The sequence below is a fragment of the Staurois parvus genome, unplaced genomic scaffold (genome assembly GCF_062004578.1).
Source record: "Staurois parvus isolate SC_StPar_1 unplaced genomic scaffold, SC_StPar_1.0 ptg000243l, whole genome shotgun sequence".
NCBI lineage: Eukaryota > Metazoa > Chordata > Amphibia > Anura > Ranidae > Staurois > Staurois parvus.
In genome coordinates this window covers 7,177,793-7,202,145 of record NW_028318039.1, presented here as the reverse complement: position 1 = coordinate 7,202,145, position 24,353 = coordinate 7,177,793, and positions in this window count along the sequence as shown.

The window sequence follows — 24,353 nt, the reverse complement described above, 5'->3', positions numbered from 1 at the left end:
TCTCCAAAATCACTAAAGCCAGGATCCCTTTCAAATGTTGTAGTCTGTGGTTGGTAGAAGAGAGCCTGCAACCTAAGGAAAAGCATGGGCTTCCCATAAATGGCTAAAATTTGGTCTAAACCCACATATATTTGAAATGCTACAATTTTGGCCATATGCAATATATATATATATATTTATATATATATATATATTTTTTTTTTTTTTTTTTTTTTGCATGTTTAAATGCCTTTTTATTGCAAAATATATGAAAAATAATTTTAAAAATACATTTCAAATATACATTGTAAAATAAATATCTACATTGTTGGAATGCATTTACAAATATATGTAAAAATATATATATATTTTAAAGTAAATAACTGGTTACTATTTATAGTTGATCCAGGGAATATTGGGGGATCAGGAAGGAATTTTTTGGATCATACTTGGCTGTGTTTTTGCCTTCCCCTGGATCAACTGTGGGTGTAGGATTATAACTTTTTTTTTTGTATGGTTGAACTGGATGGACTTTTGTCTTTTTTCAGCCAGACTAACTATGTAACTATATAAATAATGTGAGGAAGAAAATTACACAATTAGTATTAGTAGTAGTAGTTGCAGAATATTGTGTCAAATATCGCAGTAAATGTGTATTATATTTGCGACAATAAAAATATTATGTATGTTATGTTATTGCATGTTTAGATGTGTCACTTTAATTAGGAGACAATAATACCAAGACTGTTTGTCTATCTGTTCTAATAATCCTTAATGACTTTGAATTGTAATTTAATTAAATTCTTTTCTATCGTTATGAGTTGATAGAATTTTGCAGTATGTTTTTAAGACTTGTATCTCTAGAGACCAGCTGTTCAAAATGAAGATCGGTATGAAGGACTGTGCTCATTATAAGGTTTATTACCTTTTATTAGCCTCAGAATCATGGAGATTATATTAAAAAGAAACATTCATCAAGTCAAATTTCAAAGGAAAATGAATATTGTGTTGCTTTAAAATTAACAATATGTATGAAGTACAAAGAACAGTGCATCAATATCTCTTCATGTCTTCACAACCTTCTTCTAAAGTCTTACAGTCAATTAAAACGTTACTACAATTATATGTGGTAATGTATGAAAAACAGTGAAACTTACCATAGAAAAATAAAAAATGTTCCTACTAGCATTGTTATGATCAAGAAAATAAATGTTAGACGCCCACACACTGTTCATGCAGAAATGAATCCTTTATGCTGCCAGTTTCTATGCATTTGAATTATTCAAAAAATGCAGTATATCCATGCTAAAAATAAACCAAAAAGAAATACAAGCAGCTACTTACGTGGTTGTGATTTCAACCCTCTATACAGTAAACTCAAAAAAGCAATGCTAACCAATATTAGATAAACATTCAGGAAATAAAGTGCAAGTACTAAAGTGAATCATCCGATCAAAATAAAGTTAATAAAAAAAGAATAAAGTGCGTAAAAGTACAATGTGCAAAGTCCATATTGAACACATAAATCAAATGAGTCCAATATTAAAGTATTGAAAGAAAAGCAATCCACAAATGTGCAACCAATCACTCTTCATATGTGAAGTGGTGTGATAAACTCCAACACCAGGTACATCCTGAAATGGTGGACCATCATGTTATAAATGATCAGATGTGCTCATGAAACTGCTCCACAGGTACCATCGACTCAGCACAGAAGCAGAAATCCATTAACAGTAAACAGTAAAAAAACTTCCATGGTGAAATAAGTAGAAATAAGTAGAAAAAGATTTCACACCATTTATTGAGTCTCTTTAAAAACAAACAATGTCCAAAAAAAAGCATGGGCTTCCCATAAATGGCTAAAATTTGTTCCAAAGGACCACTTTCACAGCCCAAACAGCAAACCATTTCACCCAGTGAAGTAAACTGGAACTCTCAAGCAAACATTATATCACATTTTAAATAGCTAATATGGTTGGTGCAGTCGTACAAGAACCACATGCATTTGTCAATTCTACTGTTGTGTAATCACCATTGCTATTCCACAAACAATCTGAGACATGTCTGGACACTTTCTGGGTTCTAATGTTCAAAAAACAGCAAGTCTTAATAAAAACTGTAAAAATATAGCAAGATGATAGCTCCCAAACAATGGAAAAAATGCTGATCACCGTCAGCTTAGAGCGTGATGACGTTACGTGCAAGCCACTCCCGACACAAAGGCGCCTACATACAAAATAGTTACTTCAGATACCCATCGACTACGCCAGCCGTTCTCCTCCTAGAATGCATGATGTGTACATATTTTAAATTCCAGTTGCATAACTGTACACTTTTTAACTTTAAACATCATTTGCCACATTGTTACCCACTTAAAAAATGCATTAAAGTTTGATTTTAAGTTGGAAACATTCTGCAAAGACATTACCCCATTACATACAGGTAGCTTGGTGTTATCTACAAACACAGAAATGGTACTTTTATTCGCAAGCTCTTTATAATTTATAAATAGGTTAAAAAGTGAGGGTCCCAACACTGAACCTTGGGTACATCACTAATAAATTTAGACCATTCAGAGTAGACCTGAGTAAACATTAGACCATTCTCTGATCACTGTCTTTTGCCAGTTTTCTATACATTCACAAACTGAATTTTATAAGCCTATAGCCTTTACGTAACACATTAGCAGCATGTGTAGTACTGTGTCAAACCCTTCTGGAAAGTTCAAGTATACTATGTGTACAGCTTCTCTTTTGTTTTAAAAAGCAAATTCCTTTGGCAACTACAGTCTTTCGTGAATCTATGGTGTCTATTGCTTAAGATATTGTTTTCTAGCAAAAACACTTCTATGAGGTCTTTTATCAAACTCTTAAGTATCTTCCCAACTAAAGAAATTGAACTAATCAATCTGTAGTTACTAAGTGAAGAATTTGATCCCTTTTTAAATATAGACACCACATCTGCCTTGCGTCATTCTTATGGCACTAAGCCAATCATTAAAGAGTATCTAAAAATGAGTAACAATAGCTTTGAAATAATGGAGTACAGCTCTTTGAGGACATTACGCTTTACACCATCTGCATTATTCACCTTTATTTTATCCAAATGTTTATGGACCATATCAGTTATGAGCTACTGAAGTTCTTTTGACATCCAGAGAGGCCCAACAGTAGGTGGCGTTCCAGTTGTAAGGGTGAGTAGTTGTATGAGGTGGGTTCCGTCCCTGATGTAGGACTGCAAACCCTGAGCTAGAGGTTGTAGGAGAAAAACTACGTATTGTGAAAAACCGCTGGTAATATTGTCAATAGAGGCAATTATTGGTCTACCTGGTGGGTTGATAAGGGTTTTGTGTACTTTTGGGTGCCGAAAAGCCCGCTACAAAACATGCCATTTTGTCCAACAAAGCCAAAAGGGCTTCCACCATAAAGGAAAATAGCATAAATTCACAGATTTTCATAACTGCTCATCCACCTTTATTAACTATTGCCTCAGGTGACCTTTCAGCCACCTTTATGTAGGTAGCACTACACGTACTCTTCGTTGCAGGTTTTGGAGAACATCGTCGCCTAATCGAAGGGGGTAAGGATGAGCACAGTGTTCATTTTTTTTCCATTGCCATTTATTACGCTGAATGTGAAAAATATCTTATTGCCAATATTGTCTGTATATCCAGCAATGTACTATAGCATTAATGTTTACCGTATATTGAATTCACTTTTATGTCTCTATCTGACCACGCTGTTTACACCACATATCTGTTGGTTCTCTCATACTGCCACCAAAAACGCATGGTTACCCCTCCTTACCCATTTCTCAATCCCATATTATTTCATATATATATATATATATATATATATATACAGTGGGGCAGAAAAGTATTTAGTCAGCCAGCAATTGTGCAAGTTCTCCCACTTAAAAAGATGAGAGAGGCCTATAATTGGCATCATAGGTAGACCTCAACTAGGAGAGACAAAATGAGAAAAAAAAATCCAGACAATCACATTGGCTGATTTGGAAAGAATTTATTTGCAAATTATGGTGGAAAATAAGTATTTGGTCAATATCAAAAGTTCATCTCAATACTTTGTTATATATCCTTTGTTGGCAATGACAGAGGTCAAACGTTTCCTGTAAGTCTTCACAAGGTTGGCACACAATGTTGCTGATATGTTTGCCCATTCCTCCATGCAGATCTCCTCTAGAGCAGTGATGTTTTGGGGCTGTCGCTGGGCAACATGGATTTTCAACTCCCTCCAAAGGTTTTCTATGGGGTTGAAATCTGTAGACTGGCCAGGCCACTCCAGGACCTTGAAATGCTTCTTGCGAAGCCACTCCTTCGTTGCCCGGGCGGTATGTTTGGGATCATTGTCATGTTGGAAGACCCAGCCATGTTTCATCTTCAATGCCCTTGCTGATGGAAGGAGGTTTGCACTCAAAATCTCACGATACATGGCCCCATTCAGTCTGTTTTGTACATGGATCAGTCGTCCTGGTCCCTTTGCGGAGAAAAAGCCCCAAAGCATGATGTTTCCAGCCCCATGCTTCACAGTAGGTATGGTGTTCTTTGGATGCAACTCAGCATTCTCTCTCCTCCAAACACGAGTTGTGTTTCTACCAAACAGTTCTATTTTGGTTTCATCTGACCATATGACATTCTCCCAATCCTCTTCTGGATCATCCAAATGCTCGCTAGCAAACTTCAGACGGGCCCGGACATGTACTGGCTTAAGCAGGGGGACACGTCAGGCACTGCAGGATCTGAGTCCCTGGCAGCGTAGTGTGTTACTGATGGTAGCCTTTGTTACGTTGGTCCCAGCTCTCTGCAGGTCATTCACTAGGTCCCCCCGTGTGGTCCTGGGATTTTTGCTCACCGTTCTTGTAATCATTTTGACCCCACGAGGTGAGATCTTGCGTGGAGCCCCAGATCGAGGGAGATTATCAGTGGTCTTGTATGTCTTCCATTTTCTAATTATTGCTCCCATAGTTGATTTGTTCACACCAAGCTGCTTGCCTATTGCAGATTCAGTCTTCCCAGCCTGGTGCAGGTCTACAATTTTGTTTCTGGTGTCCTTCAACAGCTCTTTGGTCTTCACCATAGTGGAGTTTGGAGTGCGACTGTTTGAGGTTGTGGACAGGTGTCTTTTATACTGATAACAAGTTCAAACAGGTGCCATTGATACAGGTAATGAGTGCAGGACAGAGGAGCCTCTTAAAGAAGAAGGTACAGGTCTGTGAGAGCCATAAATCTTGCTTGTTTGTAGGTGACCAAATACTTATTTTCCACCATAATTTGCAAATAAATTCTTTCCAAATCAGCCAATGTGATTGGATTTTTTTTCTAATTTTGTCTCTCATAGTTGAGGTCTACCTATGATGCCAATTACAGGCCTCTCTCATCTTTTTAAGTGGGAGAACTTGCACAATTGGTGGCTGACTAAATACTTTTTTGCCCCACTTTATAACTGTATATATATATATATATATATATATATATATATGGCACAGTGGCTTAGTGGTTAGCACATCTGCCTTGCAGCAAATGGGTCATGGGTTCGATTCATGGCACCTCCGGCATGGAGTTTGCATGTTCTCCCTGTGCTAGTGTGGGCTTCCTCCGGGTGCTCCGGTTTCCTCCCACACTCCAAAGACATGCTGGTAGGTTAATTGGATCCTGTCTAAATTGGCCCTAATATGTGTATGTATGAATGTAAGTTAGGGACCTTAGATTGTACACCCCTTGAGGGTTAGGGACTGATGTGAATGTTCAATATATATGTGTAAACGCTGCGTAAATTGACAGCGCTATATAAGTACCTGAAATAAATAAATATATATATATAATTCTTGTCTATCTGCCTATAGGAGTCTATTCCATACACATATGGCCCCTCCTCCCCCTACCCCCTCTCCTCTTAACCCATTATGAATCACTTTAATTGTTTTTATTATTATAATTTTTATCTATGTTTACATTCTTGTGCATTATGATGATCTTTTGTCAAAATCTTTTATCATGTTATTTCAATTTTAACATCTTCACTGTGACCTGCCATCATTGGATTTACCATTTCCCGCAGACAGACATCTTTCCGCTGTTTTGTCACTTTTTTTCCTCTTGTATCCCCGCACCTGGTCCTGTCCATCATCCCCTATCGCTCTGCCTAAGGCTCTCCCTTTCCTTTCCTGCTCCTATGCTCCACCTATGCCTGATGAAAGAGTGTGCTGGCCTATACCGGTTCCAGCTCTTGCTCAGAAATGTGTCACATCCCAATGTCAGACGCCCAACGCCACTAGCTCTGTACATATTGGAGACCCAACTAGGCTTTACCATCAATGCCTTACCTATTGCAGTGCCTTCCGCTGACCGACCTGGGTACCTCCTCTCCAGAGCAATTCCTACATCTGGCAACAGACGTACTACACATATCCCTAAGAGCCTGTTTTACTGTTCGAAGATGTGAGTTATATTTACCTTTTCATTAAAATTGTCATACAGTTTACACTTAGAGGCGCTGTGTCCTTTGTTTATTCTTCCACTCCAGAGTTTGCTTCACTCTATCGCAGCCTGCCCTGGTGCTTACTGGATTGACTAGAACTTTATCCATTTATTCATCATTACATGGGCTGCAACATTATGCGCCTGCTATTCCCTTTGTACATGCTCAAACATGATTTTTTACTATGAATGTATTTAAATAATTTTTGGGGGTTTGCTCTCTCTAGTACCCTGTCAAATATTTTGAATTTTGGTGGCCTCGATTTCCTGTTAATTTTTTTGTACCTTTCAAATATTGATAGCATTTCTTTATTTTGATATTTTTTAATTCCCTTTTCTTATTCATTATAGATTTTTTCTTGTTCAATATTCGGAAAACATAGCATGGTGCACACAACGCACCGAGAAAAGTAACAGGGATCATAATGCAGTGCTGATATGTGTAAATAATTTCAACAGTTATCAAGACCAAACCTAAGCACAGTGACATTCATAACCTAAGCAACCAAAAATGAGACTATAAGTTGAAGGGGTCAAGCGTGATAAGCTGGAGCACACATCAATGTCAGCAGGGTAGTGGAAAGGTAGAGTCAATATTTTGGGGGAGATAATGTTTCATCCATGGCTGCCAGATTCTAGTACATTTCACTACTTTATCTCTAATAACAGCTTCAATTTTAGCATGAATCATAGCAGATATCACTTTATTTTTAGTTTCAGCATCTTTATAGCTTTTTAACTTTGAACGTGAGACACGCAGGTTTTATTTTTAGTCTTTTAAACTTATTGTCCATGGGAATATATTTTGCAGTGTGCTTGCATACAGTTGATTTGAAACATTCCCATTTCTGTTCTGTGTTCTTGTTGACAACAATCCCTCCCAGTCTAAGTCTTGGAGATCATCCCTCCACCTTGGAAAAGGTGCCCTCCTAAAATTAAGGGTCCTTACACATGAGAGTTCCGTTTTTTTCATCATTTCAATCATATTTTTTTCAAATTAAAAATGGATCAGCTTACATCAGTTTTTCATCAGTTTACATCAGTTTTTTCATCCGTTTCTCATCAGTTTCTCAACATTTTCTTGTCAGTTTCTTGTCAACCTTTACATCAGTTTTTTACATCCTTTACCAATGCAAAAATGGACCATATGTCCATTTACATCCGTTTACAGCGGCTTTTCATCCGAAAATAGGTTTTTCTTCCATTCAAAAAAACGGATCTTAACAGATGCAGACATTAACGGATGTAAACTGATGATCATCCATTTACATCCACTAGTCCATAGAATTACATAAGTGTCTGTTTTTCATCTGTAAACGGACAGGTGAAAAATGGACATATGAAATGCCCATGTGAAAGGACCCTAACTGGTTTTATTTTTTTGTGCTTGTTTTTTACAGGTTGCATTAAATAAAATTACGTTATGGTCACTGCTACTCAAAAATTCTTTTATATGAACAATAATAATAAGCTCTGTGTGGTTTGAGATTACCAGGTCTAGCAGAACATCATTTCTAGTTGGTGCTTCTATAAACTGTACCGTAAAATGTTAATAGATTTATAATTTTCTGCCTTTTTACTGTTCCAGCAATGCCAGCACTACAGTCAATTTCAGAGTAGTTAAAATCTCCCATTATTACTGCTGTCCCAGTCCATGCAGCCAGCTCTTTCTATATGTGTAAGGATCTGAGTCTCCACCTCCTCATCAACACTGGGTGGCATATTGCAAACTCTAAAAATTAACTTTGAAGTGTGCACACACATATGCATCTCTACCTATAATGCCTCAGCACCATCACACTCTCCATCAACATTAATAAGGTCCTCTTTCACACTCACTTTGAGATAATTTGTCACATTGAGACAGACATTGCTACGAGATAGACCGGAATATTAATAACACAATCATGTAAATAAAGAATCAAAGATTCAGCAGTGCAAAATAAAGCTTCCAACTCTGATTTTGCATGGCAGATGTCTGGCATTGGTGAACAAACACTTTATTCATTGTTGCATTTTGCACTTCTGTTTTGCATATCTTGTTTGTACAAATAGTACTGTAATTACCAATGGTTGTTTGAAACATGGGAGTCTCTTTGTCAGTTGCCATAGCCCTCCCCCACCTTCCTCCATTCCAACCTCCATTATTGTCTGACCCTTATCTGACTTGTATACCCCATTTTATTCTAAGGCAGGCCATAGACGGGCACATTTTCGGCCGATAAACAAAAAAATTGGTCGGCCCCGTTGCCGATGCTGCCACCAATGTCCACGAAAAATGGCCGTTTTTCGTGGATTTTCCAGCATGACCAATAAAAATAAATGAGGAGATCCACGAAAAACGGCCGACGGGCTAGCCGATTTTTCGTGCGGATGAAAATGCGACTGATAAAAGACCCATCTATGGCCTGCATAATTCTCCCTCCCCTCTTAATCCTAGTTTAAATGGTTCTCTGGCCTTTCCATAAACCTCTCCCCCACACAGTAGACCCCTTTCTATTTAGGTGCAAGCCATCTTTAACCTAAAGGTTGTGCCCCATTGAAAATTATAGCCGGTGCTCTAGAAACCCAAACACTTCTCTCATACACCAGGTCTATATCCATACATTCAGCTCTCTAAGCTCCCACTGCCTTTCCTGTGTTGCACATGACACAGACAATACTCCAGAAAATAATCACCTTGGAGGTCTTTTCCTTCAACTTGAAGCCTAGTTCTCTAAATTGATTTAATCCAAACAGAGTATACACCAGGCATACCTAGTGCAAAAATGTGTTCAATGTTACTGTATAGATGGAGCTTAAAGCTGGCCATAGACTGATCAAAATTAAGTCAGTTCAGCAGGGAGCAGCTGAACTCCAATCATTGCATGACAGTTTCTACAGGACAGAAGTTAATTGTTGACTTCTATCTAAGAGACAGTTATGGGCTTAATGTTTGAGTCAAACATAAGTTCGACACAAATATCGGGCGTTCGTGTGTTTGGTGAACACATGAACGGAAAGGGCGTTCGGTGGGCTGTTTGCCTGCCATGCCCCACAATGCACTGTGCTCGCACATTGTATTGTGATTGGTCAAAGCAATGCAATATCACAAATCCTTGGGTCCTTTCGCAGGCTTTGCAGAATCAGGGAGCCCATGCAGCATAAGTTTGAGGAGGCATGAGATTCTGCGTCACTGAGGATGATGCTGTCAGAAACTACCTCTTCCCAGCCACATACTAATCCTAGAGTTTCTGGGGAATGCACCTTTCTTGATCCACGTTACAAAGGTAAAGTTGCAGAGCTCATCTAGCCTTATCAAAAGGAGTAGAGGATGAAACATCTTGAGGATACCTTGAAGAAAAATTTGTGTAACACCTTTCCAGACACTGGCAGGGTACTGTTTCCTGGACAATGTGTTCCTGAGGCTTCATTCGGTCAAAGGAAGAGCGGAGGAGAAGGTCAGCCAGCTGATCAATGCCTTTAAATGATTCTTTAGTTCTCAGTCCCAGGGCTGTTAGGTTTAAGCACCCATTGGCAGTGTTTGCATCATATGGTGCAGGATTATCTAGGGGTAAGAGCAGACTTGGAGACCTTTCCAACTGAGCATCCACTGGGTTACTGGGTCTTGGATGGATCACTGGCCAGAACTTGCTCAATATGCAGTCAAGCTACTGGTCTGTCCTGCATCCAGCATGCTTTCCAAACGGACATTCAGTGCTGCTAGAGGTTATGTGACGGATAAAAGAGTGTGTCTGTCCACAGACTCTGTTGACCGACTGACATTTATAAAAATGAACCAATACAGGAGCAACAGCAGCTATCAAGCCCCTCATGCTGATCTAAATTATTAAGTTTGTTAGGGATTTGGGATCCCTTGAAGACTGCCTATGCTGCCTATCCTATTCCTGAATCCTGATTATGCTAGCTTCCAACAATGTTTTTGGTTTAGGGCACCGTCAACACACCCAATTTTTCTGCACCTTTTTGAGAGGTGCATGAAATTTCAATGTTTTTAATTTCTTTTCCAATTTTTAACAGCAGGGCCCATTCTTCTGCCCAGCAAGAGTAACTGTGAGGGGTTACAGTGTTCAGGCACCACCAACACCCAAGTCCCAATTTTTCTGCACCTGTTCAACAGGTGCATGTAATTTAAATTTTTCACAATTGTTTTCTAATTTTTAACAATTTGTAACAGCAGAGCCCATTTCAGCGCCCAGCAAGAGTAACTGTGAGGGGCTACATTTTTCAGTTTGATAGGTGCATGTAATTTCAATTTTCCACAATTATTTTCTAATTTTTAACAATTTGTAACAGCAGAGCCCATTTCAGCTCCCAGCAAGAGTAACTGTGAGGGGCTACATTTTTCAGTTTGATAGGTGCATGTAAATTCAATTTTTCACAATTATTTTCTAATTTTTAACAGCAGGGCCCATTTCTGCACCCAGCAAGAGTATCTGTGAGGGACTACATTGTTCAGTTTGACAGGTGCATGTAATTTAAATTTTTTTACAATTTTATTTTAATTTTTAACAGCAGGGCCCATTCCTGTGCCCAACAAGACTAACTGTGAGGTGTTACAGTGTTCAGGCACCACCAACACCCAAGGCCCAATTTTTATGCACCTATTCAACAGGTGCATGTAATTTAAATTGTTCACAATTTTTTTCTAATTGTTAACAATTTTTAACAGTAGGGCCCATTTCTGCACCAAGGAAGAATAACTGTGAGGGGGTACATTGTTCAATTTGACAGGGGCATGTAGTTTCAATTTTTTACAATTGTTTTCTAATTTTTAACAATTTTTAACAGCAGGGCCTATTCCTGTGCCCAGCAAGAGTAACTGTGAGGGGTTACAGTGTTCAGGCACCACCATATCCAAGGCCCAATTTTTCCGCACCTGTTTTTTAGAGTAGTGCCAATTCCTCATCAAAAGTAGCTGTAAGGAGTTACAGTGCAGAGGCAACAACACCCAAGGCCTATTTTTTCAACACACTGTGTGACATGTGCATATAATTAGAATTTTAAAGCAGGGTGAAATCCTGAACTCCTCAAGAATAGCTAATAATTAAAAAAAAATTAAAATGAAATAAACAAATAAAAATAAAACAAAAATACATAAAAAGAAACAGCTTGGTCCCCCCCTTCCCAATACATACCAACCCCTTTAGGTCTGGACCCCACAGTACAAAATGCAAAAAAAGTGTGCGGGGTTCCCCCTAAAAGCCATACCAGGCCCTTTAGGCCTAATAGAACTTTTAAGGGGAACCTCATCTCCCAAAAATGGGGGGAAGTGTGTGGGGCTCCCCCTAAAAGCCATACCAGGCCCTCTATTTCTGGTAGGAAGGTTAGGAAGGACCCCAAAGTAAAAAAAGTGCAAAAAAAAGTGTGTGGGGCTCCCCCTAAATGCCATTCTAGTCCCTTTAGACCTGATTGGACTTTTAAGGGGAACCCCACCTCCCAAAAATGAGAGGGAGTGCGTGGGGTTACCCCTAAAAGCCATACCAGGCCTTTAGTTCTGGTAGGTGGGTTAGGAAGGACCCCAAAGTAAAAAATTGCAAATAAAAAGTGTGTGGGGCTCCCCCTAAAATCTATACCAGACCCTTGATTCGAGCACAGGTCTGGCATGCCAGGAAAGGAAGGTGGACAAACCAGCCACCCCCTTCCCTGCGGCTTACTAGGCTACGTGCCCTCAGTATGGGGACGGTGCAGGAAAAAAACCCCTCATATAGAGCATTTTTGTGCACATGTTTAGGCACATTTAGGATTGTTTAGCATTTTTTTTCTGACTGGAAACTCCAATCAAAATGCAAACCAGAAGGTTTTTTTTCTGCCTCTAAATTCTAAGCTTAAAATATGACTCTAAGCATCCTAAAGTGCATGGACACATAGGATCACATTGAGCTGCTTCTACAGGCAAAACACAAAACTCCTGTAGAAGCAATGATTTTAAGCCCAGTGTGCATGGAGCGTAAAAAATGAATTCATCTGCTATGTATGTTTCTTTCACACTTGCATGCATAAAATGACTAAAATAGTCATTTAATGTCAAATCTTGATGCACTAGGTATACTTGAAAAGTGTTTCTTTATTATCTGGATATTTTTTATGATCTGTATGGAAATCTGTTATAAAACTGCTATAAAATGTTGCTCGGGATTAATGAATTTTAAGAATTCTATGCAGTATAAGTCATATTTTATTATGGGAACTGATTACTTCATGATCATTGGTTTACAGCCCTCTACTGCATATTCATAACAATTAACACATTTACATATTATTTAAAATAAGTAGAAAAAAATGTTTAATTATACAAAATCACAGGATATTTCAAGCAATTTCTATGCATTTAAACAATAACATTGCCACGCTTTGGATTATTGCAGAGGGAATAAACTTCACCTCTTTTACACTTGAGCGAGTTTTTGATTTTAAGCCTTTCCTGAACAAATCAGTACTTTTTTTTAGCTTTGACAAGTACAACGCACACATTAAAAAGTCACAAGCTAAAAGGCCTGAATGTCACCAAAGCAGTATTTTGAAATCACTGATCACTGACACGTTATGCACTGGTGAAAAAAGTCATGCTCTTTAAATGATATGCGATAAATCATGTTAAATTGTTGAATATTTTATATTAGGCTTGAGAAGGAAAAAATAACCCCCTCAATGCAATAATATATAGCATTTGGCCAATAGATTAAAACAAGAAAAGGTTTATTTTTGTAACTGCAACCATGTGTGTGCTCAGGTGTCATAAAAAAAAAGGGAAGGAAATGTTTGTTAGGTTGGCTATCCACAGCTGTTATGTTAATAAAAAAAAAGACAGGAGAGACATAAATAGAGATCAAAATACATTTCTAGTACATGTGTGACATGCTAGGATTATTCATGATGCTCCTCTACAGCTGCTTTTACTAGGGAATGCCAAAATGGAAAATTATTATTTAGCCAAAATGTTAGTGAAGCAAGTGAAGCCAAATATTTAAGCAAAATTTTGCCATTTGGTAAATGCAAATGTCAATGCAGAATGCAAATTTAAGGTGGCTATTGTTTTAAGGGTGATAAACAAATCACATAGATATATATCCTCCTGCGCTCTTATGGTGAACAGTAGAACAAACTAAAAAGCAGCCAGCATCTATCCCATACCAAACAAAGGCAATATACATAAAATATAAAAGTTGATGCAGCGCTAAAGATTCTAATATCTAAACAAAATACAACATTGATATATATGAATATATATAGATATATATAGAGATGACCCAAATCCACAGGGGGATACGCTAGGACCAATGACCCTCAATGGACAAAAAACAGTGGTTTAAGTGCAGGATAACGTGTCCATAGTTCATATATCTAAAGAAGTGCAGGTGAATCACAGCACACTCCAAACGTGATCCCAGGCAGTCTAGCTGCAGTGGCCTCTCACCTCCACTCTATGACCCCACAGGGCCACAAAGCATACTGTAAATCACCTCGAGATCCTCCAATTCAGTAACTCTTTATATAGGAAGGCATCACATGGACCAGGACAGTATTCATCCAGACCAGTAGGCAAACGGAAAGCACTCTCCTCCGATGTCACAACCGCTCATAAGCTCATAAATGAGGAGATAAACACAGTCCTCATAGTATATTACCGCTTTATTAGCAAGTAAGCAACATATATCCAGAGAGAGGAGATAATCCACTTACATGGCAACAGCTTGTATCACAATGTGCTGGGTGTACAGCAAGATCACAAAGGTGCACCAAGATGGCGTCACGCCGGAAGTACGTCACCACGCCAATGCCGTCGACGCGTTGCGTCACGTGACTCGTGACTTCATCAGGACCTGAGGAGATGTTTATCTCCTCATTTATGAGCTTATGAGCGGTTGTGACATCGGAGGAGAGTGCTTTCCGTTTGCCTACTGGTCTGGATGAATACTGTCCTGGTCCATGTGATGCCTTCCTATATAAAGAGTTACTGAATTGGAGGATCTCGAGGTGATTTACAGTATGCTTTGTGGCCCTGTGGGGTCATAGAGTGGAGGTGAGAGGCCACTGCAGCTAGACTGCCTGGGATCACGTTTGGAGTGTGCTGTGATTCACCTGCACTTCTTTAGATATATGAACTATGGACACGTTATCCTGCACTTAAACCACTGTTTTTTGTCCATTGAGGGTCATTGGTCCTAGCGTATCCCCCTGTGGATTTGGGTCATCTCTATATATATCTATATATATTCATATATATCAATGTTGTATTTTGTTTAGATATTAGAATCTTTAGCGCTGCATCAACTTTTATATTTTATTGTTTTAAGGGTGCAATGGACTTAATTTTTTTTAAGGTTAGAAAAGCTACTTCAAAGTATCTTGGACCTCTTTTATTTTATATTTTTTTTTAATTAAGTATTTTTATTGAATTTAGTAAGAACTTACAAAAATTCTTGAGCACTTCAGACAAGTTATCTTGAGTGCATGCAAGCATATCACAAATAATTTCCAAGTCCAAAGTGGAGAAAATAATAGAGGCTTGTCAGCTTTGCGAATCATAACATACATGAGTAATCACAATAGGGCTAGAAGTGATGACAGTTCATAATAGTAACATTAATTCAATGCCAAAGGTAAGGGATTGGTTCAAGTATAAAAGTAGTACAAGCTATCGTGAGATATTATAAAAAGAAAAGAGAGAGAGAACGGCTGATAAGAAAAGAGGGAGGGGGGAAATGAGAGACATGGGGGGAGGGACAGGGGGTAGAAGCCTGGACCTGTCTTTTTAGGAAAAGTATTTATTTTCCAGTGCACTAAAGCTGGGTAAACACTAGTAGAAGATTGTTTAAATTTTTTATTTAAAAAAAAATTGTTCTGTTTTTCTAATCATTAGTGGGGTAAAATTGACATTGGTTTTTAACAAAAGCCACAAAAATAGAACAGTTGGTGCACAATATGCAGGAATCCATGCAGGAAAATTTCCCCTCATGGATCAAAACAGTGACATTGATACCTATTTGTTATCCTTTGAAAAAAAGTGCACTCAGTACCACTTTGGGAAGATGCAGTGGGCCATATCTGAGACCAGGGTGAAAATTAAATTCCAGGGTATCTCTGTGGAATGGCACCCCAAGAAGGATGCTATAATTATGAAGTATCATTTGACCCTAGAGGCTTACTACAAAAATCAGGTCACTGTAAAAAGGAATTGCTGACACCTATATGGATGTGCTAAGCAGCTAAAGTACCATATTCTGGCAGTGTACTAAAGGACTGAAAAAAATTCCTAAGAGTACTTGAAGGACCTGAAGATCCAGAATAAATTTATAAACTATATGAGTAAATATGAATAAACTATACATCTGTCCCACAGACATTCAGCAGTTTGTAATGGTGCAGAAGCCTGAGTCTGCCAAAGTGGTAGTACAATTAGCAGGTACTTACATAAACACCTGGATGTCTAAACACCACAAGGCCCACCTTAGTGGCTGGGAAGGAGATAAACCACCAACAGAACCCCTTGCTATGCCTGTGAGACAAGCCTCCTAGCAACTAGCACCTGGAGCCCATGGTAAATATCAGGCATCAGCTGATACCCACAGTTGCTACACTGGTGGCAGGCCAGATTCCCACATCTGTGTTAGGCAGCCAGAGAATGTGACATATTTTGAATAACACAGGGACAGCTAATAAAGAATACAGAAATTCAAACCTCCACCTCAGGGTCCTCAAAAGACTTATGAGGCCCTGTCATAAATGGCCATGTAGTAAATAGTCTGTAGTATTTAGGATAGTCGGCATTAAAGGTGTATCTGCTAAGCATAATAATACTGCCCAACACCTCTATAACACTCTTCAGATCCTTTGGGTGGAATTGACATTGCAACACCCTCTCCATAGGCAAGAAAATATGGCTGCATTTGCAGCTCTGAGCTCTAATTCTTTACCATCTAAAATACCACTACAGATACAGAGTCATCATGAGAGTGCCAAATACTCTGCCACATAAAACTGGACTTATTCTTCAAGACATCTAAACTCTGCACTGAACCAAAGACCAGACATGAAACCATTTTTAGGGCTCATTTAGCTCGGTGAGCCATGGGGGCCGCTGGCAAAAATCAGCAATTCTCACTGGCGGGCATGGTTACAGTGGTTAGATGCGATTAAGAATTCTGAATGACCTTGTTTGTCAAGGGATGGCATTTCTGGCCTTTCACAATTAATTGTCCAGTTTGTATGCATGCATAGCACAGAGTGTTATTGTGTCCAAAGAAATAAAATGAAAGACTACCCACGCTATAGGTGTTTCGAGTGTAAAGCAAATAAAAGAAAAAATGTTTGTGTATGTTACTGTATATTGTGTATGTTGTGTATCATATTCAGGATTGATGCTGCTACTAGGGTTCCCTCCCTAATTCCCTTAATGACCTAGTTTGCACAATCTCACTGCGCTATCCTACAATTAATAACCACAAAGTGGCATACTTAAATAATACACATGCAACAAACCAATTTAAACAATATTGTATAATAGTCCTTTCATCCAATAAAGTGCAATATGTGCAAATCCACTTCTTGCCTGCTTAAGGGGAGCACAGCACAGAGTTTGGTGCATGCAAAAGCAAGAAGTGGATTTGCAGTATGGTGGAAAATTGCACAAGACATAGATCTGAGCACAACACACTTTATGTTGGAGAAATTGAGGAATACATGTACTGTGGACACTAAGCACTTTATTGGATGAAAGGACTATTATGCAATATTGGATGAATTGATTTGTTGCATGTGTATTATTAATTTATGACACATTGTGGTTATTAATTGTAGGATAGCGCTGTGAAATTGTGTCCAAATGGTTGCCTCTGAATGCAGCAGCCTAACTGCCCCAGATTATTTCAAGTAAGGGAAACTGGAAGTGAAGCCTTGTGGCTTCACAGCAGGTTTCCTACTGTGCATGAGCGAGTTGCGCTGCATCTAGTGATTGGTCCTGTAGCCGGAAGTGGGATTGGGTACCTGTCAAAACCAGGTACCCGCCCCCCCCCCCCAAAAAAAAAGTGCCAAATGTTACAGTGGAGGATGCAAACAAGCGGAACTTCCCCTTTTTGGTGAAGCTCCGATTTACAGTTGGCTGATTAAGCATAACCAAAGAGTAGTCACTGTATACAATGCATGCCTATGCCACAGTAATTGTACCCACAAAATACTCATAATTACTGTGCCACAAATCACAGTCTCACAGAAACACATAAACTTCAGGGCAAAGGGTCATTTAAAAAATACAATTTTCAATTACACTAGCTGTTCTGCATACAAAAAAAATATAACTTTTTCATCATACCTTAATTATGCTATGAGGTTCTGGTCACCAATTCTCAGGAAGGATGTGCTTGAACTGAGTCCATAGAAGGGAAATAAAGCTATTAAGGGAACTGGAGGAGCTCAGTTGTGAAGAGCTACTTCAAAAATAAGCTTAGTTTCCCTGGAGAAGAGACGTTTAAGAGGGGAGAAGATAGCAATATACAAATCCTTGAATAGTGACTCTAGCAATGGGAGGATATATTTCACTCCTAAGCCTCTATAAAAGACATGTGGCCATACAACAAAGTTGGTAGAGAATCAATTCAATCTTAAACTGCTTAAGGGGGCTCTTTACTGTTAGGGTGGTAACAGAGCCTGGATGCTGGCTGGAGAAGGATGCTCAACTTGTCTCTACAGAATTCCCCATAGGTGTTTGATTGGGTTCAGATCAGTAGACATACTTGGCCACTGAATCATTTTCACCCTGTTCTTCCAAAATGCAACAGTGGCCATAGATGTATGTTTTGAATCATTATCATGTTGGAAAAGTGCACGACGACCAAGGGGCACGGAGTGATGGTAGCATCTTCTCTTTCTATATAGAGCAGTACATCTGTGAATTCATGATACCATCAATGAAATGCAGCTCCCTGACACCAGCAGCACTCATGCAGCCCCACAGAAGGACACTGCCACCATCATGTTTCACTGTAGGCTCCATGCATTTCTCTTTGTACTCCTCACCTTTGCAATGCCATACAGTTTTGAAGCCAGCAGTTCCAAAAACATTTATCTTGGTCTCATCACTCCACAGTACAGAGTCCCAATAGTCTTTTTCTTTTTCAACATGGGCCCTGGCAAATTCTAGGTGGACTTTTTTGTATATGGGCTTTAGGAGAGACTTCCTTCATGGATGACACCCATGCATGCCATTCCTCTGCAATGTACGCCGTATTGTGTCATGGGAAACATTCACCCCAGTCAGAAGACGCTCCTGTCGAGGTGTTAACCTCCATGGACAGCCTGGACATCTCTGTGAGATAGGTGCAGTTCCATCTTTGTTAAGTTTTTGTATTACTTTTGCTACAGTATTCTGACTAATAGGTAAAGCTTTGCTGATCTTCTCTTAGCCTTTACCTTTCTTGTGTAAAGAAATTATTTTCTTTCTCAGGCCTTGTGACATTTCTCTTCCATGTGGTGCCATTGCTGACAGCATGAAATTGGAAGTGGTTTTCTATGTTAGGAATGCGCTTTAATAATCAACTGTCTGCTGGACATCTGTTTGATGAATAATAAGACCTGTAGTTGAATTCTTGTTAATTAGGATTTTGTTGTCTAAAATTTAGCTTTGTTCCTTTCATTGGGTTGTATTCATTTTCACAACATGGTCCTGAAAGAATTTGTTAGGAAAAATACTTTTTTTGTGTATAGGGGTATAGTATATAGAATACTCACTCACCAATTATGAATGTCCCAGGGCCCAGGCTGGGGGCTGGTCCCCGCAAGGCTCAGACAATGGCATAGCAGCAAGCAGCTAGGATCGAGAGTTGCATAGTCTAATGCATGCCCACATAACTCCTTTCCCAGAGCTCTAGTCACAATGAGCTACTTTAACCACATCCTCTAGTGATGGCAGACACACAGAGCCAACTATATGCCTTCTTCCCCCTACAACAGCTCTCAGGAAGATACAGAAACCCCTTGGGTCTCCCAGGTGTCCTGGCACTACAAGTTTCAATGTGTACCTGTGTGCTCTCCCTAGTATTAGGTATAGGAAAGCTTTGGATTCTTCCACTTGTAATGGCAGTAGAGGTCCCAGCATGTCCCTTTCAAGCCATGCTTCCTTTTGCAAAGCACAGCTGTAGGGCTCCTAGATCTCCTAGTGCTTTGCATCACCAGTGCCATCCTGTGTGCCCTTCTACAGATAGATCCCCATCCAGGGGCACTTACCTGTGTCCTCTAAAGAGAGAGACCCTCCCTCTGAGTTCACGGTGCTCTTTTAATGAAGTGGTACCCACTCCTCACATATTCCCTGTACACAGACATCCAGAAATCCAGCCTCTGTCCTCTTCATGTAGGTAATCTTCCTGTGCACTAGGAGAAGGTACCAAACAGGCTGAACTGACAGTTGCAGCCAGCCACCATATTTTTAAGGACAATTCCTCCCATTTATGGACTTTTATGGATGCAAGAAATCATGGTGTTTTTTTTACAATCTGTCCATGAAAATATGGACAGTTGGAAACCCTGGTCAAAAGAGTAAACCACGTGAACTTTGCGTTTTGACCAAAACTTCCCTGATCTCCACAACTTGGAGTAATCACATGGATCCGTAACCTAGAAATTATTGCAAATATGCTAAATGGTGGATATATTTAGCTAAACATAAGTTAAAATTTATACCTTTGTAGAAAAAAACCTAAGGGGTCATTCCATTCTAAAGCAATATGTTCCTTAGAGAAATGAGAGAGGAGGGAGTCTCAATCATCCACTACTTTCTTGACTCTCTTTTGATTGCATTATTTTGAATAGTGCTTTAGGAGCCTGGGAGAACTCAAAGTAGAAGCAGCCAGAGCTGCAAACTCCTGGGAGCATATTGTAGTTGGAATATGAAATGGCGCCCATTAGAATGTATCTGTAAGTAATATACTAATGTTAGTTTGACAGACCCCTTAAGAAAAAAAAATACCATCTACATATTTTACAGATCTGTGTGTATTTTGTGAAACATCCACTAAAATATTTGGTTTATACTCAGTTTGAAAACTTGAAACCTAATTTTGTATCCTAAAAATAAATCTAACAAGGGAGAAAAGTACAAAGCAATATAAGACTACAATTAAAATGAATCACTTTTGTTATTTTAGATGTGGTAGAACTAATCATTACAGCTAAGTGGTACTGAGATCACAAAGTCAAGATGTAGATCAAAACAACCTGAAATCTGAAAAAACACAGAAATGAAAAGACTGATTATTGCAGAAAGAAACACAAGTAAGTATATTTATGTGTGATTTTTAGTAGGGTTCTGTTTGTGTTGGACCACACATCTGTAATGTTCAAGTGCACTGATTGTGGTACAAAACTGTGCTAAGAGCTGCAAAGCATTCAACATTATTGTCAGCGCTAGTTAATAATTTAGCAATGCATTGTCATGAAAACAACATAAAAAGCCCCCACAGTGTGGAATTCCCCTTAATATTCCAAATAGATGCTTATCCAGATATGCAGCCTGGGGGGCCAGGAAGAAGGAGGCAGTGAGTGCATTTCCCCCTCCTCCTGTACCTTACCAGGCCACATGCCTTTCAACATTGGGTGGGGTACCTTAATGAGAGGGGGCAAAGCCTCTCCCTTTGAAAAACTCTCTTGTCTCAATATTGAGGGACAAGGGCCTCTTCCCCTCTTCCATGTGCCCCAAAAAGGAGGTGGGAGTAATAGAAACACAGGCGGCACTTAAGGTGGAATCTGGAAACCACCTTTATAATTAGGGGATTACCAGATATATTATTACCCCATACTCATTACCCCAAAGGGTGTAACCCAGCAGCAATCATTTAAAATACTGTATACCACCAAGAATCACAGATGACATCATGTAGTCAATTACATCAACCAGGATTCCCAGCAGTATTACCACAGTTAAGAATTTGTTATTTAGCGGCAGGAGAGAAAAGTATACAACCTATCTGAAATCAGTCACCAATGACTGATTTCAGATGATGTTTGAGCAACACTAGTTTTATATATCAGATGGAGCAATCTAGAAAGTGGACAGTATTTAAAGGAAGATTATTTCCTTCTTGACCACAGCATCACTTTAAAACATTTGCAATGCCTGGGGGACAGAAAGGACTGGTAAATAACACATTTACTGACCCCTTCCCTGCTCTCCATCCTGAAAGCATCCCCTGCAGCAGTTGGCAGGAGAGGGGAAACCCGGAAGCGCTGGGGGGGATGAGGGGGGCTGGGGGAGTACAGAGTGGCCTGGGGCAGCAGGAGGTGGATAGGGGGTGGCAGGTCGGAATGTAGAGGAATTGATCCCCTCCATTTTCCTTCCCTGGAAAATGGAGGGTATGCCTCTATATGCCTCCCCCACCCCTCTTCCTATCCAGGTGTACAGGTGGCCTACACAGACCCCCTGGAGCATGGGGCTGCAATTGCGGCCTATGTGACCCCTGTACATACGCCCCTGATCAGAGACACCAGAATATATTCTTATTAGTCAGAAAAACCCTAGCAGACAAACATACAGAAAGAAAAGTGGAATTTATAAAGAGTTTTGCAGATACTGATTGACTATATATGAGGCAGATTGAGTATTCAGACACCAGAGGTTCTCAGTGTCTTTCATTATCAGGCAATCCTTAATTATGAAGACTGTTCATTTGAAAAATCACAATAACCCTATAGCACTGCAAAGATGCGGCACATTACATTACGTGTGCAGCATGAATACATTACATGCTTTACTGAATTTCCTTCAAGATTTTTAATACTTGACTTTAACTCTATTCTGACTATTTCATAGCATTGTGATCAGAGCAAACCTTGTAAATTTTTAAAGTTTACATTTAACTCCTAACACCTCCTTATGCATTTTGTGTATTCACAGGAAATATGATGCTGTGGTTCGAGGAATAGATGTGTCCTTCATTTGGCAGCATGCATAGGTATTTAAATTAATGTGCATTATTTAAGGAAGTACAGAAAACTGTGAAAAATAAACTTCAGTTACTTCAAGGAAATTTGCAAACAGCGATTCTCAATTCTGCATGCATTGTTTTTTCCAACACAATGAATTTGCTTACATTGAAGTAACCAAATGACAATGTATTTTGTATAGGCAGATAGCAGAGGGAATCAGGAAGAAAAGTTAGGCAGTAGATATATGACAATATCACAGATTACGGCAGAGATCTAAAGCCTATGGATAATAAATAGATTATGCTAGAGCTTTGAACACATTTTGTTTATTTAATATGTTCAAGACCAAATAAAATGCAATATAAAATGTTACATATTCATATTTTGTAAATGTTTTTGAGACAATTGGTAGAGCTATTTTTCCTTTTCACATACTTAAAGGCTTCTGTTGATCGTTTTGTTGAAAAAAGCCTATTATTTACAGACCTCAATAGCTAAAGCTAACATTGACATACAAAGGGATAAGTACATGACCTATCCCAGTTATGCATCTGTTAATAAATACCTCAGAAGATTCAATCTCCAAAATTTTAATCGGACAAATCAAGCTATATCAAGCAGTTATCTAAGCTATATCACTTTGGAAATAATTTGCATTTAAATGTTTCTATTTGTCCTGAGCATAACTTCACTTTTGCAATAAAGTGTATCTATGAACAAAATTTAAAGTCATATATTAATTTCTACATTGTATTTCAATTATTTCTATCCCCTTTTAGTCTGAACAATTTTGAAGACTGTAAATTTACTTTGTGAAGATCCACCTGTAAAACCATTCCTGTTTTGGGGGTCGTCTTATTGTTGCCCATCTAGTGCACCTGTTTTTACTTTCATTAACACCAAAGCAGCTGAAACTGATTAGCAACCCCCTCTGCTACCTAACTGACCAGATCAATAACCCAGGGGTTTCATTCACTTGATACTTCATACTCTGATTTAAAAGTGTTCTTTTAATTTTTTGAGCAGTGTATACATAGCAAATGAAAACAGCCAGAAGATTTTGATTTTACTTTCACCCCATTCTGCCCAGGCCAATTTTCAGCTTTCAGGGCTCTCATACTTTGAACGACAATTACTCAGTCATGCAACACTGTACCCATATGAAAGTTTTATAATTTTTTTTCATAAATAGAGCTTTCTTTTGGTGGTAATCACCCCTGGGTTTTTATTTTGTGTGCTATAAGCAAAAAAAGCCTCAATTTGTTTTTAAAATACACATTTTCTTAGTTTCTTGTCAGGGCAGGAGCTGAGGAACGGACAGGCAGGCCTAACAATGTAACGCACTGGCTGACGACAACCACCACCCACAGACCAAAGTCCCTCAGGGCGCGGAGTCTAAGTCCCAGGCTGCCCTTCACCAGGGCCCCTGATGGTGGGGATGGACTTGACGCAGCCAGGAACCAGGTCGCGGCCCCCGAGACACCTCAGCTGCGGTAATGGCCGCCGCCAATGGCGTGTAGCTGGTGGAAGAAACAAAAGAGTAGTCAGACAAGCCGGGGTCAACAACAACAGGACAAAACAGTACAGGACAGCAGACGAGAATCACAGGTCACAAGCCGGGTTCAGCAACAGAGGGTCAGATCAAAGGAGAATACAAAGAATAGTCAAGTCACAAGCCGAATCAGAATACCAGGAGAGTCACGAGAGTCAGAACAGAGTAATAGTAACACCAAGACACAAGTGCAAAGAGCATGTGCGGGCCACAGGCTTATATGTCATCAGCCATGCCCCTCTGGGGGGTGGACCTCAGAGACCTGAAGACATAAAAAGGATTCCCATCATGCACAGCAGAATCCAAGATGGACGCCAGCACATGGAGTAACATAACCTCAGGGAAAAGGTAGGACCTTGACAGTACCTCCTCCTCAAGGGCCCCTCCCCCTCTGTGGCTCAACAAAAGGTT